This window comes from Bos indicus, chromosome 4 (genome assembly GCF_029378745.1).
Source record: "Bos indicus isolate NIAB-ARS_2022 breed Sahiwal x Tharparkar chromosome 4, NIAB-ARS_B.indTharparkar_mat_pri_1.0, whole genome shotgun sequence".
NCBI classification, from domain to species: domain Eukaryota; kingdom Metazoa; phylum Chordata; class Mammalia; order Artiodactyla; family Bovidae; genus Bos; species Bos indicus.
In genome coordinates, this window is record NC_091763.1 from 100,625,182 (window position 1) to 100,639,402 (window position 14,221).

Genomic DNA, 14,221 nt, shown 5'->3' on the forward strand with positions numbered 1-14,221 from the left:
TTGACCATTTCTCGGTTTGAGACCTGAATGATTTTGCAAAGTAGAGCAATAAGCTTATTTTAATGGGAAAGCATTACTTTTTAAGACAAGGCTGTAATTCACCTTTAGAAACAGTCTACATATATTGTAGTAGGTAGCATGCAAAAGCAGCTTAGTGCACAGAAATATCGATTAGGGACTGGATTCTGCAGCCAGAAATGAGAACCAAAATAGAAATCAAAACCTGGGACCAAAGAAGCCAGTTCAACATTCTGATTCTGGCTTCAATATTAATATTTTAAAATACCAGAAACTTTGGGGGTGGCTCTAAAATGTTAGCAGGCAGTAGAAAAAACATTTGGAGTGCTGTTAAATAGATTGCTGAGCCACTTTCCCAGACTTTCAGATTTAGGAGGGCTGAGCTAAGGCCTGATAATCTGCATTTCTGAGGAGTTCCCAGATGACAGTTATGTTGCTGGTCTGGGGGCCACACTTGGAAACTGTGGTTTAGAGAGGTACAACTCTTGAGAGGCCTGGTCTTCGTAAGAACATAGGTCACATCCGATGAATAAAGCGTTGATTAACACTCTGATCACAATTATTGCTGTGTGGGAATTTCTGCAGCATTACATACCTCTCTTCTCATCTTTTAATGAGATGCTTTACTCTTTCCCTTTCATTGCAACTCAGTATTCTCTTAGCCACTGATAAGAGAGTGGGGTATGGAAGTTACTTTCCATCTCTAGTTCTTATTTTCATATGAAAGCTTGAGACTTGGCACTTCCCCTTCCATCCTAATGTCTTCTAGGTCTAATAATGCTTAGGGTATTTGGCACCTTATATTCTGAAGTAAGCTAGCATGCCTTCACAGATTTCATTTATCTTTTTAGCCTCTTGATGATATTACCAATAAAATAATTTCTCTTCCCTTTGGAACTCTGACACCCTATATTCTCAAAGGTGTGTGTCTTGTGACTTAATGGAAGTTTAATTAGTTTAGACTTCTTCTAAATGCATTTTTTGGCATCTTAATATTTGCATTACTGACAAAGCAGGATGCAGAAACAGTGGAAACAGTGTCAGACTTTATTTTGGGGGGCTCCAAAATCACTGCAGATGGTGACTGCAGCCATGAAATTAAAAGACGCTTACTCCTTGGAAGGAAAGTTATGACCAACCTAGACAGCATATTAAAAAGCAGAGACATTACTTTGCCAACAAAGGTCCATCTAGTCAAGGCTATGGTTTTTCCTGTGGTCGTGTATGGATGTGAGAGTTGGACTGTGAGGAAAGCTGAGCGCCGAAGAATTGATGCTTTTGAACTGTGGTGTTGGAGAAGACTCTTGAGAGTCCCTTGGACTGCAAGGAGATCCAACCAGTCCATTCTGAAGGAGATCAGCTCTTTGGAAGGAATGATGCTAAAGCTGAAGCTCTAGCACTTTGGCCACCTCATGCGAAGAATTGACTCATTGGAAAAGACTCTGATGTTGGGAGGGATTAGGGGCAGGAGGAGAAGGGGACGGCAGAGGATGAGATGGCTGGATGGCATCATTGACTCGATGGACATGAGTCTGAGTGAACTCTGGGAGTTGGTGATGGACAGGAAGGCCTGGTGTGCTGTGATTCATGGGGTCGCAAAGAGTCGGACATGACTGAGCGACTGAACTGAACTGAACTGAACTGAACAAAGCAGTACCCTAAAAACTTGCTGGAAATTCTACCTTAATATCCCATTGGTGAACCCCTCACTTACTTCAGATTCCATAAAAATGAGGCTGACACTTAACAACTGTTTGGGAAAACTAAACGATGTGCACATCATCCCTTATCCCTTCTAACCTCTATAAAATGAAGGACACTGCCTTCCTCATGAGTCAGACACGACTGAATGACTTCACTTTCACTTTTCACTTTCATGCATTGGAGAAGGAAATGGCAACCCACTCCAGTGTTCTTGCCTGGAGAATCCCAGGGACAGAGGAGCCTCGTGGACTGCCGTCTATGGGGTTGCACAGAGTCGGAAACGACTGAAGTGACTTAGCAGCAGCAGCGGCAGCAGCAGCCTTCCTCATTGTATGGATGTCATTTTCCCTACAGACAGTCCATTGTCCAACTAGTTGTTGTTCTAGCAGCAAGATTATAAATCACAGGTTATGGAATGTGATTGACTTAAGCCAGTCATGTTAATCAAATTCTTATTTGCCATTAGTTTGTCTAGGGGAAAACATGTGTCTCTCACTAGTGATGTAAGGGAATCAGGTCTTTTGGAGATATGTTTTCTTCCCTTAGGGTATGAAAACATCTCTCCTCTCTCCAACCCCTTTATTTCGACTTGAATACTTCTCTATGAAGTTATGTTGCTTGGAATCAATGAAGCCACCCTGTGACCATGAGGGAAAGGAGAGGCAGTGACAGAGATGTTCACTCAGAGTCCTGACATTGCTGAGCCTCTGAATCATCTCTGGAATTGCTCAACTTTGGGCTTGTTTCATGTGAGAAAATCGTTTACTTAAGTCACGTTTTAAAAAAATAATTGCATTTGAATCAATTTTAACTGGTCACTAATGAAAAGGTATTAGGTCTTTGTTAAATAGCAAATCCCTGGCCGCTTATTTTCTGGGTGTGTTTTGGAGTATGGCCTCTGCTTCCCCAGAGGAGTAACACTTGGTCTTCTGCTTTGATAGGGGAGCAGATGAATTACTCCTGGCCTGGACTCAGCAGGGACAGTGAGAACAGTCTGGCTTTCTTAAGCCCTAATTAGTCTCACCTGGTTCACAGCCTCCAAAAGTTGCCTAACTGATCTTTTTAATCACCAAGTGCTATGGCAATTGCCATAATATTATGGCAGTGCTAATGTAATATAGGTGTTTCCCAGGTGGCTCAGTGGTAAAGAATTCACCTGCTAATGCAAGAGAGATGGGTTCAATCACTGGGTCAGGAAGATCCCCTGGAGGAGGAAATGGCAACCCACTCCAGTATTCTTGCCTGGGAAATCCCACGGACAGAAGAGCCTGGTGGGCTACAGTCTGTGGAATCACAAAAGAGTCAGACAGAACTTAACAACTGAACAACAACAACAATACAGATACCTCAGCTCAAATAGAAAGAACTCTCCAGAAAGAAATGTGGTAAGGATTTTCTGTCCGTCCTAGCATAAGTTAGGGATGGGAATGGAGAAGTGAAAGGGAGGCTCCATATTTTATTCTGTTCAAATCATCACTGTAGCTGTAACACTAAGATACTTGTTAGCTCTGGAGATAGCCCTTCACAGATTCTGTCCAAGAGCCCAGGACTCCGTGACTCAGTGTCTTGGCCTATTCAACTGGGTGAATAGTGAATATTCTTTATACAAGGACCATTCTCCTGCTGGGTGAAATGTCTTATCCATTCTCTTACTTTGATATGGAGCCTGAAATTTTTCTCATTGGTAACTCTTTTATACTTAAAAGTTGTGTCCAGAAGAGGAGGGGAAGGGGTGGACTGGGGTATGTCACCTTTTTCTCTTCAGAAAGGGAATCACAAATTACTCATATTAGGACATTGCAGCCATGCTAATGGATTAAATTCCTTTAGATTATGTATTTGTGCATCATACGGAATGGAACCAAGGACCAGTGATCTACTTTTTAAAGAAAGCCTGGAACATGAGCTGGTACCATTGCTATCTGGTTCTTGGGAGATGTAGTTTATGAACAGGGGTTCAAAATAGTATGATTCCCCCTTCATTGTGTCAAAACTCAGGGATGATCCTGGTTGTGGTGTGTGTTATGTATTGAGTTCTCTCACCACTCCTGATTAGGATTTGGATCCCAGGCCAAGCACCTTTGGGCAGAAGACCAAGATTCTATCTGACCAACAGAATCAATTAGTCATCTTATTAAAATACAGACATATAGATTCCATCCTAGAGCTACTAAATCAGAATCACAGAATGCTTGGGAATTTCTGTTCTGAGGAGTTATTTTTAGAATTTAGCTTCCTTTTTCTATGATTCTAGAGTTTAGATGAATCCTAAGGAATGCAATGTCTAATATGACGCATTTTTTGAAGATGTCAGTCTGGATGATGACTGGACTACTATAAAATATTGTCTCTTAGGTTCATGCCCAGATTTCCTTTTCCTCAGAAGGCTCTTCAGAGGCAGAGGGAGGTACAGTAAAAAAGTTAGCATGTGGGAAGGAAAGGTACTTTTATGGAAAGGTGAATAGGTAACAGGTTTTTATACATAAAGTGAGGGGTGATCAGGTAGGACATATACCAATTTATTGGCTATAGAGATCTGTCAAGGTGAGGCTGACTTTAGCAGCAGGAAGTACAGTGTAGGTGAAGGTTTGGGTAGAAAGTGAAAGTGTTAGTTGCTCAGTTGTGTTAGACTCTTTGCACCCCCATGGACTGTAGCCTGCCAGGCTCCTCTCTGTCCATGGGATTCTCCAGGAAAGAATACTGGAATGGGTAGACATTCTCTTCTCCAGGGGATCTTCCTGACCCAGGGATCAAACCCAGATCTCCTGAATTGCAGGCAGATTCTTTACCACCTGAGCCACCATGGAAGCCCTTGGGTAGTATTCAGCAATTTAGTATTGAGTGCATTGTCTCTTCAAATGGACATTGGCTGATGAGGGGAAACAGTGCGCTTTGTTATGGTAGTCCAGCTAGTTGGATTAGGATGGCAACTGTGATGGTTAAAAGCAGAGAACACATGAAAGTGTTAACTGAGAGACAGTAAATGATTATAGGAAGCAAGAGAGAAAAGCATAAAAAAGACAAAATTGCCAAATCTTGGGCTTTAGGGGCAATAGAACACCATTAAATGAACTGGAAAAGATTTGGTTTGGAAGAGAGAAAATTTAGTTTTTGAACATTATTAAAGAGATACTAGCAGTAGCCAGCTGAACAAGTTGTGTGCCTGACTGAGGCAACATGAATGAGGTTATACCTACAGGGCAAGTTTCAATCTATGTTTTGTAGGAAAAGCTTGTTGACTGAGACACAAGAAACCCTTTGTTTTTGAATGACTAGTAAGCCTGGGAAAGAAAAAGCAAGTGATTTTAATGAGTTTACTTACTGGATTGAATTTTGGTAGACGAGAAAGTGGTTTTTATTTCGGTTTTATTTTTTCCAGTCAATGTATTTAAACATTCTCTAGATCTCATTTCCATGTCCCTTGATGACATCTTATTATGGATTCTATGATTTCATTTTGATTATTAAAACAATCTCATTCTGGTCATTAAAACTCTGCTAGGTACTAAAATCCAGTCCTATATGACTTGAAAATGGAATCTCATATTTAGATCACATTTATACTTCTCACTCCTTCTGATCCTCAGGAATGCATGGAAAAGGAGCATAATCTATTTTCTTACATGTTTTGATTTTTCACTCTTCCTCTCACTGCCCAGCCCCCAAATGTGAGATAATCGATGTTATCGAGGTAGGAGGACAGATGAGTAACAGACAAAGTAATGTTTTACCTGGTTGATGTTTTATAGTTGTCTGTTCAGCAGAAACTCAAAGGGTAGCTGTCATCTGAGCACATTTGGAGAGATTCTGTGGCTATCTCTTTTCAAAGATCTTACCTCTAAACATTTTTAGGACATGGAAAATACCCTGACTTCAGGGTCTATCCTACGCAGGAGCTGCCCAGACAAAGCAAGTTCAGTTCAGTTTAGTTCAGTCACTCAGTCATGTCTGACTCTTTGCGACCCCATGGACTGCAGCATGCCAGGCTTCCCTGTCCATCACCAATTACTGGAACTTGCTCAAACTCACATCCATCAAGTCAGTGATGTGATCCAACCATCTCATCCTCTGTTGTCCCCTACTCCTCCTGCCTTCAATCTTTCCCAGCATCAGGGTCTTTTCAAAGGAGTCAGTGCTTCACATGAGGTGGCAAAAGTATTGGAGTTTCAGCTTCAGCATCAGTCCTTCCAATGAATATTCAGGACTGATTTCCTTTAGGATGGACTGGTTTGATCTCCTTGCAGTCCAAGGGACTCTCAAGAGACTTCTCCAACAACACAGTTCAAAAGCATCAGTTCTTTGGCGCTAAGCTTTCCCCTCGTGGCTCAGATGGTAAAGAGTCTGTCTATCAATGTGGGAGACCTGGGTTCAATTCCTGGGTCAGTAAGATTCCCTGGAGAAGGAAATGGCAACCCACTCCAGTACTCTTGCCTAGAAAATCCTATGGATGGAGGAGCCTGGTTCAGGCTACTGTCCATGGGGTTGCAAAGAGTTAGACATGACTGAGAGATTTCTCTTCACTTTTCAAGCTTTCTTTATAGTCCAACTCTTACATCAATACATGACTACTGGAAAAACCATAGCCTTGACTAGATGGACCTTTGTTGGCAAAGTAATGTCTCTGCTTTTTAATATGCTGTCTAGGTTGGTCATAGCTTTTCCTCCAAGGAGCAAGCGTCTTTTAATTTCATGGCTGCAGTCACCATCTGCAGAGATTTTGGAGCCCAAGAAAATAAAGTCTGTCACTGTTTCCATTGTTTCCCCATTTATTTGCCATGAAGTGATGGGACCAAATGCCATGATCTTAGTTTTTTAAATGCTGAGTTTTAAGCCAGCTTTTTCACTCTCCTCTTTCGCATTAATCAAGAGGCTGTTTAATTCCTCTTTGCTTTCTTCCATAAGGGTGGTGTCATCTGCATATCTGAGGTTATTGATATTTCTCCCAGAAATCTTGATTCTATCTTGTGCTTCATCCATCCCAGCATTTCGCATGATATACTCTGCATATACGTTAAATAAGCAGGGTGACAATATACAGCCTTGGCATATTCTTTTCCCAATTTGGAACCAGTTTGTTGTTCCATGTCCAATTCTAACTGTTGCTTCTTGATCTGCATGCAGATTTTTGAAGAGGCAGGTCAGGTGGTCTGGCATTCCCATCTCTTTCAGAATTTTCCACAGTTTGTTGTGATCTACACAGTCAAAGGTATAGTCAATAAAGCAGAAGTAGATGTTTTTCTGGAACTCTCTTGCTTTCTCAATGATCCAGTGGATTTTGGCAATTTGATCTCTGGTTCCTCTGCCTTTTCTAAATCCAACTTGAACACCTGGAAGTTCTTGGTTCACATACTGTTGAAGCCTGGCTTGGAGAATTTTGAGCACTGATTTGCTAGCATGTGAGATGAGTGCAACTGTGAGGTAATTTGAACATTCTTTGGCATTGCCTTCTTTTTGGGATTGTAATGAAAACTGACCTTTTCCAGTCCTGTGGCCACTGCTGAGTTTTCCAGATTTGCTGGCATATTGAGTGCAGCACTTTCACAGCATCATCTTCCAGGATTTGAAATAGCTCAACTGGAATCCATCACTTCCCCTAGCTTTGTTTGTAGTGATGCTTCCTAAGGCCCTCTTGACTTTGCATTCCAGGATGTCTGGCTCTAGGTGGGTGATCACACCATCCTGGTTATCTGGGTCATGAAGATTTTTTTGTATAGTTCTTCTGTGTATTCTTGCCACCTGTTCTTCATATCTTCTGCTTCTGTTAGGTCCATATGATTTCTGTCCTTGATTGCAAAGCAAAGTTGAACCAAAGCAAGTGAAAGTCCAGCTTTGTGTCCCTTTATTGCTCATCACTGCCCACCAGCATCACCACAAGGTGGGTTGATGATGTTTGAGCTTGACCTCATCATGTATTTTGCTGTTCCAAAGGGCAGAAATACACATCAAATGCCCTCTCTTTTTGCCTTGCTCTAGAAACCTCCTCCTATCAGAATACTCCAGGCCGGAAATAGGCATTAGTCATAGTGATATTCCGTTCTAAGTTTCAATATCAGATAACAGCTCTCCTAGTGTGTGGACTTATGCCTGTGATTTTCTGAAGCTTAGCATGCAACCAGTAGGAGAATGAGGTGTCAGTTCTCTTTTCTTCCAGACCCCTCATTATCTTGAAGGATGGGAATCTGGGGGTCGCTGTCAGGTAGGACAGAAATGCAGTAAAAAAAATTGTCCCTACCAAGGTCCATGGTTCCTTGAATCTATGTCTTTCTTTTGAATATCTAGTCTTCTAGTAGGTAGAAGGTAGAAGGAGGTAGTAGTAGAAGGTAGAAAGTAGAAGGAGGATGAGATCCTTATCTGTGCATTGTAATAAATCTTGTAAGGATAAGCCTACTGATTTTTTTGAGGAAGGTGGGCATATCAATTGCCTATTGTCCAAAGCTTTAGCTAAAGATCTGAGATAACAGGGAAAGCCCCCCCTTAACCACCTAGTATAGGTTTATTCTACAAACAACATTTACTCGCCCTACTAAGTACCAGATACTGTTCTAGGTACTGAAGATCCCAGATAGGGTCTTTGCTTTCAATGACGTTGCATCATTCCTGGAGAGTTGGGGGGTCTAGAGGAAAAGACGATAAAAATATCAGAAAATAGCAAATTCTTATCTGTGTTAACTATGCAGAGTTAAAATGGGCTCTATCAGGTGGCTGGATGATTAATTGGGAAGAGATAGGGCAAGCTACAAACGCTACATTTTTTTTTTTTAATTGAAGTATAGTTGATTTACAATATTGTGTTAGTCCAGGTGGCTTAGTGTTAAAGAATCTGCCTGCCAATGCAGGAGACCTGGGTTTTAGCCCTGGTCTCAAAGATCCCTTGGAGAAGGAAATGGAAACCCACTCCAGTATTCTTGCCTGGGAAATCCCCTGGACAGAGGAGCCTGGCGAGTTACAGTCCATGGGATCGCAAAGAGTTGGACACGACTTAGCGACTAAACAAGAATAATGTATTTCATTGTTTTTAATGGCTGAATAATATTCCACTGCATATACGCAACTCATTTTGATCTAATCCTCTGTTGATGGTCATCTGGGTTGCTGTTAACTGTTGGTATTCACTTGATCAGCAGTGGCCTTGGGAATAGTTAGGGTTACACAATAGGACTGTGGCCAGCAAACACAGTGAGTTATGTTGAACCTGCCATTTGTGTGTATAAGTTTTATTGGGAATCGGTCACACCTGTTTCTTAACATACTGTCTGTGGCTATTTGTACACAACACCTGCGCAGCTGAGTGATGAGCAGCCTTACAGAGGACTGTATTGTTTATAAGCCTAAAATATTTATCCTTTGGCTCATTACAGAAAAATTTGCTATCTTCTGCTATAAGAACATCTGAATAACCTACCCACATGAAAGTCATTTTTATTATTCAATGAATTAGTCATATTTTTCCTGCTTTAAAAATCAGTCCGTCACATAATCACTGAATCCCTAGGAGCAGTTGCTTCTTACTAATTAGAATTACTCATCAAATTTGTTTATTGAATAAGTCTCTGACAACCATGGGTTTTGCCTGGTCTGGCAATTGGATACAGTTTGCTCCTCGTTAAGGTCAAATATTTATTGATATACTTGATCCAGAATCTATCATTACTATCAGGGCACTCTCACAGAAAAGTTTAGGTTCTTGCTTATAGGGTGTATGTCAGCATTTGTGCCAAGGAATGCCTGCAGCGATGCTTAAGACCATTTCTTTTCATATTTACTTCCTGTAGTTTGATTCCTATGAAATATTTTTAAATGTTTTGCCTTTCTAATTTGTGTCCTTTACAAAGTGTTTGTCAAATATTGATTCCCTTCCACAATGGGGCTTGAATGCAGCTGACGGTTGTTTTGTTTCATGACTTTGATTCATGCAGCTCTTGCTGTTGCCAAAGTCCTTTTTTGTGAACCAGCTTCATCCATTGACCTCAGCGCTGTGCTGGGAACAGGGTTTGTCTAATGGTTGCAGCTGGGAATCACACATCCTCTTCCTGATTTTATAAGTTGTGCTGTTATGGAGCTTTTCATCTGTGGTCTCAATGCCTTTTCCCAGTGTTCTAATTGAAGTAGCACAGCGGCTCTGCTGTAGAGGATATAATTACATTCATTCTTCTGTGCAGAAGCAAACAACAAGGTAAAGGAATTGGTCCAAGTTCCTGGAGGGAGTTCTCAGTTATCCCAAAGTCAAAGCATATGGTGCTTTTTTCCCTATCAAATATGTGAATGTGATCCACCCTCTTTTGTGATCACAGTTGTCTTTCTTGTTCCCTGATTCCCACCATGTTACTACTTGTTAATGGTTTTCCTGTTTGTATCCACCAGTTCCTTCTGTATATTTCTGGATCTTTTCTCCTGATGTGACCCCAGACTTGATTGTTTATACCAGTCCCTGCATTTTCCATGGGTGCTTCTCAGGTGGTGCTAGTGGTAAAGAATCTGCCTGCCAATGCAGGAGACACAAGAGGTTTCAATCCCTGGGTTGGGAAGATCCCCTGGAGAAGGAAATTGCAACCCACCCCAGTATTCTTGCCTGGGAAAACCGTGAGCAGAGAAGCCTGGCGGGATACAGTCCATTTGTTGTTTAGTTGCTCAGTCACGTCCAACTGTTTGGGACCCCATGGACTGCAGCACGCCAAGCTTCCCTGTCCTTCACCATCTCCCAGAGCTGGCTCAAACTCACGTCCATTGAGTCAGTGATGCTATCCAACCCTCTCATCCTCTGGTGTCCCCTTCTCCTTCTGCCTTCCTTCAATCTTTCCCAGTATGAAGGTCTTTTCTAATGAGTTGGCTCTTCTCATCAGGTGGCCAAAATGAACTTCAGCATCAGTCCTTCCAATGAATATTCAGGATTGATTTCCTTAGAATTGACTGGCTTGATCTTGCAGTCCAAGGGACTCTCAAGAGTCTTCTCCAACACCACAATTCAAAAGCATCGGTTCTTCAGCACTTAGCCTTCCTTATGGTCCAGTTGTCACATCCATATATAACTAATGCAAAAACAAAAAAGACTACTTTGATTGGAAAGTAATGTCTCTGCTTTTTAATATGCTGTCTTGGTTTGTCATAGCTTTTCTACCAAGGAGCAAGCGTCTTTTATTTTCATGGCTACAGTCACCATCTGCAGTGATTTTGGAGCCCAAGAAAATAGTCTGTCACTGTTTCCATTGTTTCCCTGTCTATTTGACATGAGATGATGAGATCAGACACCATGATCTTAGTTTTTTGGATGTTGAATTTTAAGCCAGCTTTTTCACTCTCCTCTTTCACCTTCATCAAGAGGCTCTTATGGGGCCTCAGAGACTCAGACTCAACTGAGCAACTAAGCAACAGCTGTGCCCTCCACAGGCATCCTAGGTGCATTCAGATAGGCATAGGTGTCCATTTCTCATCATGCTGCAACTCTTAAGCCTTCAGAAGCCTCTCTTTGCTGCTAGTCTTCAGCCTGACCAGACTCACTCGTTGTAGCATTCTGTTGTTCTGTCGTTCTTGTTCTGTTACTCTTCTTGGCCTTCATTTGTGTTACCTGAAAGCATGTGTATTTCATGAGTTTTTCCCTTTCATGCTTCCACTTGGATACCATAATTACCCCTCTCACGACCTACATTCCCTCAAGCAGTCCAGGACATTCCCTGTCTCCAAGACTTTTCTACATTGGATGTTCTATCTCAATCACAAAGAGCAAAAGAAAGCTTGATTAGACTTCAGAACTATCTTCACTACTAGAGTCTATTCTACTTTTCTCTTTGTTATAGTCATTTCTGAGTTTTATGTTAACAGAAGAATAGGAAATCATTTCTCAATGAGTTGTGTTAATATAATATACTTTGGAAATTCATGCTTAAAGAAAACTAATCCCAGCTTAGAATGGCAGCATCAATCAGATATATCCTGGAAGTTGGACAGAATATAAAAAATATTTATTTTATATTTTCTAATTAACATGCGCTTTCAATTTAGAAATGAATACCATGAGAAGAGTTAAATTGAGCCTCATGTATATTCTTAATATTTCATTTTTTTTCCCTGTATGCCTTTTTTACTTCCCCAACCCCTTAGTCTCCTTTCTGCATTGTTTGTTGCAGTAGTCTTTGCAAAATCTGAATCTGTTACTGCCTTGAAATAGTCCTTCTCTGACTCATTGCCTGAATGTTGAGATGCACACTCTGTAGTGATCAATACAAGCTCTTTATAATTTATTGTTATTTTATCTTTCTCTATTTGGAATGCTCTCCCCATCTCTCACTTGCCCATCTTCCCTACTTTCTAAGGACCAGCCAACCATCTGCCAGGATTCAGCATAAGCATCACATCCTCTGTTTTTTTTATTTATGAACCCCCTTTTCTCTGCCAGAGGAACTGATTATCTTTTCCTTTCTGCTAAAACAATGTGACTATATGACATAATCGACTCTTCACCCGTCTACAGCAAATTGTGGATCATTTAATGGCAAATTTAGAACCAGGTCCTGGACCTCAGATATGAGTGTCAAAATCTTCAAGTTCCAACTAAGTATTTGAAATAAATGAAACCATGTCTAGCCGACCCCCATGATGAACTTCAGGGATGTGTGGAATATGAATCGATATGTTATAAGCCAAACCTGTTGGTTTGTTTTTAATCTAGCAAAACATCTTAAACTAGAACTTGAGTATTTTATGCTTAAACTATAGTGTAAAATACTGTGACATCTAAACCATTTGCTTAATTTTAGTCCCTGATTCTTATTGTTTATTCATAACTAGCCCAGTGACATTACCAATATCACTGGCTTTATTCAACTGGAACTACTTTGCTGCTATGCTCTATTTGGACTTTATCCTAAACAAGGAACACATACGAAGCAAACCTCGTTTTTCTGTGTTGACAACATTTGATGTCTCATGTCCTTATACAGAGTTGTGGCCTGACATAAATATCGCTTTTAAATACTGAAAAAGTGTCTGTTTTCCCCAATTATACATGTATCACTTGGTGATTTATGAAATCTTTAGAAAACATGAAAAAACAAATTAAAGAAAAATAAATTACTCATGCACTATTTTGTCTTCCCCTCTGCCAAACAGGGAGTTATCTTTTGGGTATGTTTTCTTCTAATATTTTCCCATATGTATTTCTATGAATTTTTTAAACTTAAGATATACATACACTTCAGCTCTAGTTTCTCAATTCAAAAACTATTGAAACTAGAAGGAATCAACAAGATGACCTCATTCCTAATGTCTTGTTTCACTAATAGGTGCCGGGGACCAGCCCCGGCTGATCCAGGGAATTCGAAGCGGGGACGGCGTTGGCGAGGATCAGGAAACAACTGCTTAATTAAACGTTAATTAAGGATATAAAGAGTAATAGAATAAGGATAGCTCAGTAGGAAAATTCAGTGAAGAAAAGAGGCTGAAATAAGGATAGCTCAGTGAGGAAGTTCAGTGGAGAAAAGAGGCTGAATAATTCAGCCAGAAGGTAAGAGAAAGAACGACATGGGGAGACCAAGTTTCGGTGAACAAGGCCCACACTTTATTTTCCAAAGTAGTTTTTATACCTTAAGTTATGCATAGAGGATAATGGGGGAAGGGGTAGAGTCATGCAGCAAGCCAGGCTTTCTTCCTGCAAACTTATCATATACAAAAGCTTAGGTGATTTGCATCATCTTCTGGCCCGGAGGCCTGTTAACATTTTAAGACCCTTTCTTCAGAAAACTTATTTTTCTCTAAAGGTGATAAGTCAAGCGCCACCCTCCAAAAGCATTAGATAAAGTTGCATTCCTACAGAGCAAAGGTGTGGTGGGCTATAACAAGAAAAAGAATTAACTCAAGGGTCCCAGGTTACAAACATTAAAGCTACTATTTACACCAATTATATTCATCAATACACTGCCAGGGACACAGCAGGTAAGGGATATGGAAACTTAGCAGCAAACATTGGCCCAACAAGTGAAAATCCCTTCACCAATACAATTTCTAATCAATCTTTTAACTGTTCAAAGGAATCTGTATTTAGACAGTTTAGAACATCTCATGCCTCTCACAGTTTGGAGGCTCTGAGCAATCACATGTGGCCGGAAAAACCTATTCAGGCAGGCTAGAGGACTTCCAAGGGAGTTTGTAGGTTGAAACACTGTCACACCCAGGAATTATTAACTGGAGCTGTAAGCTAACTCTTTTTTCAGAGAGGTAGTGGGGGACAGCCCCCCGTAAAGTCAGAGGTGTAGGTGAAAGCACAAAGCAGAAAGTAGGCAGATTCTGGTTTTGGGGGTAGATGGGGGACTCCTGAGGCTCAATCCGCCTTTGCGTATGCCGAGCCTCCTTCCTCATGACCTTTGTCATGGGCAGAGTTCCTCATGCTGGCTCCCGGCAGTGATAGAATTCCAGTTGAGCTATTCCAGATCCTGAAAGATGATGCTGTGGAAAGTGCTGCACTCAATACGCAACATGCAATATGCACTCAATATGCAATATGCACTCA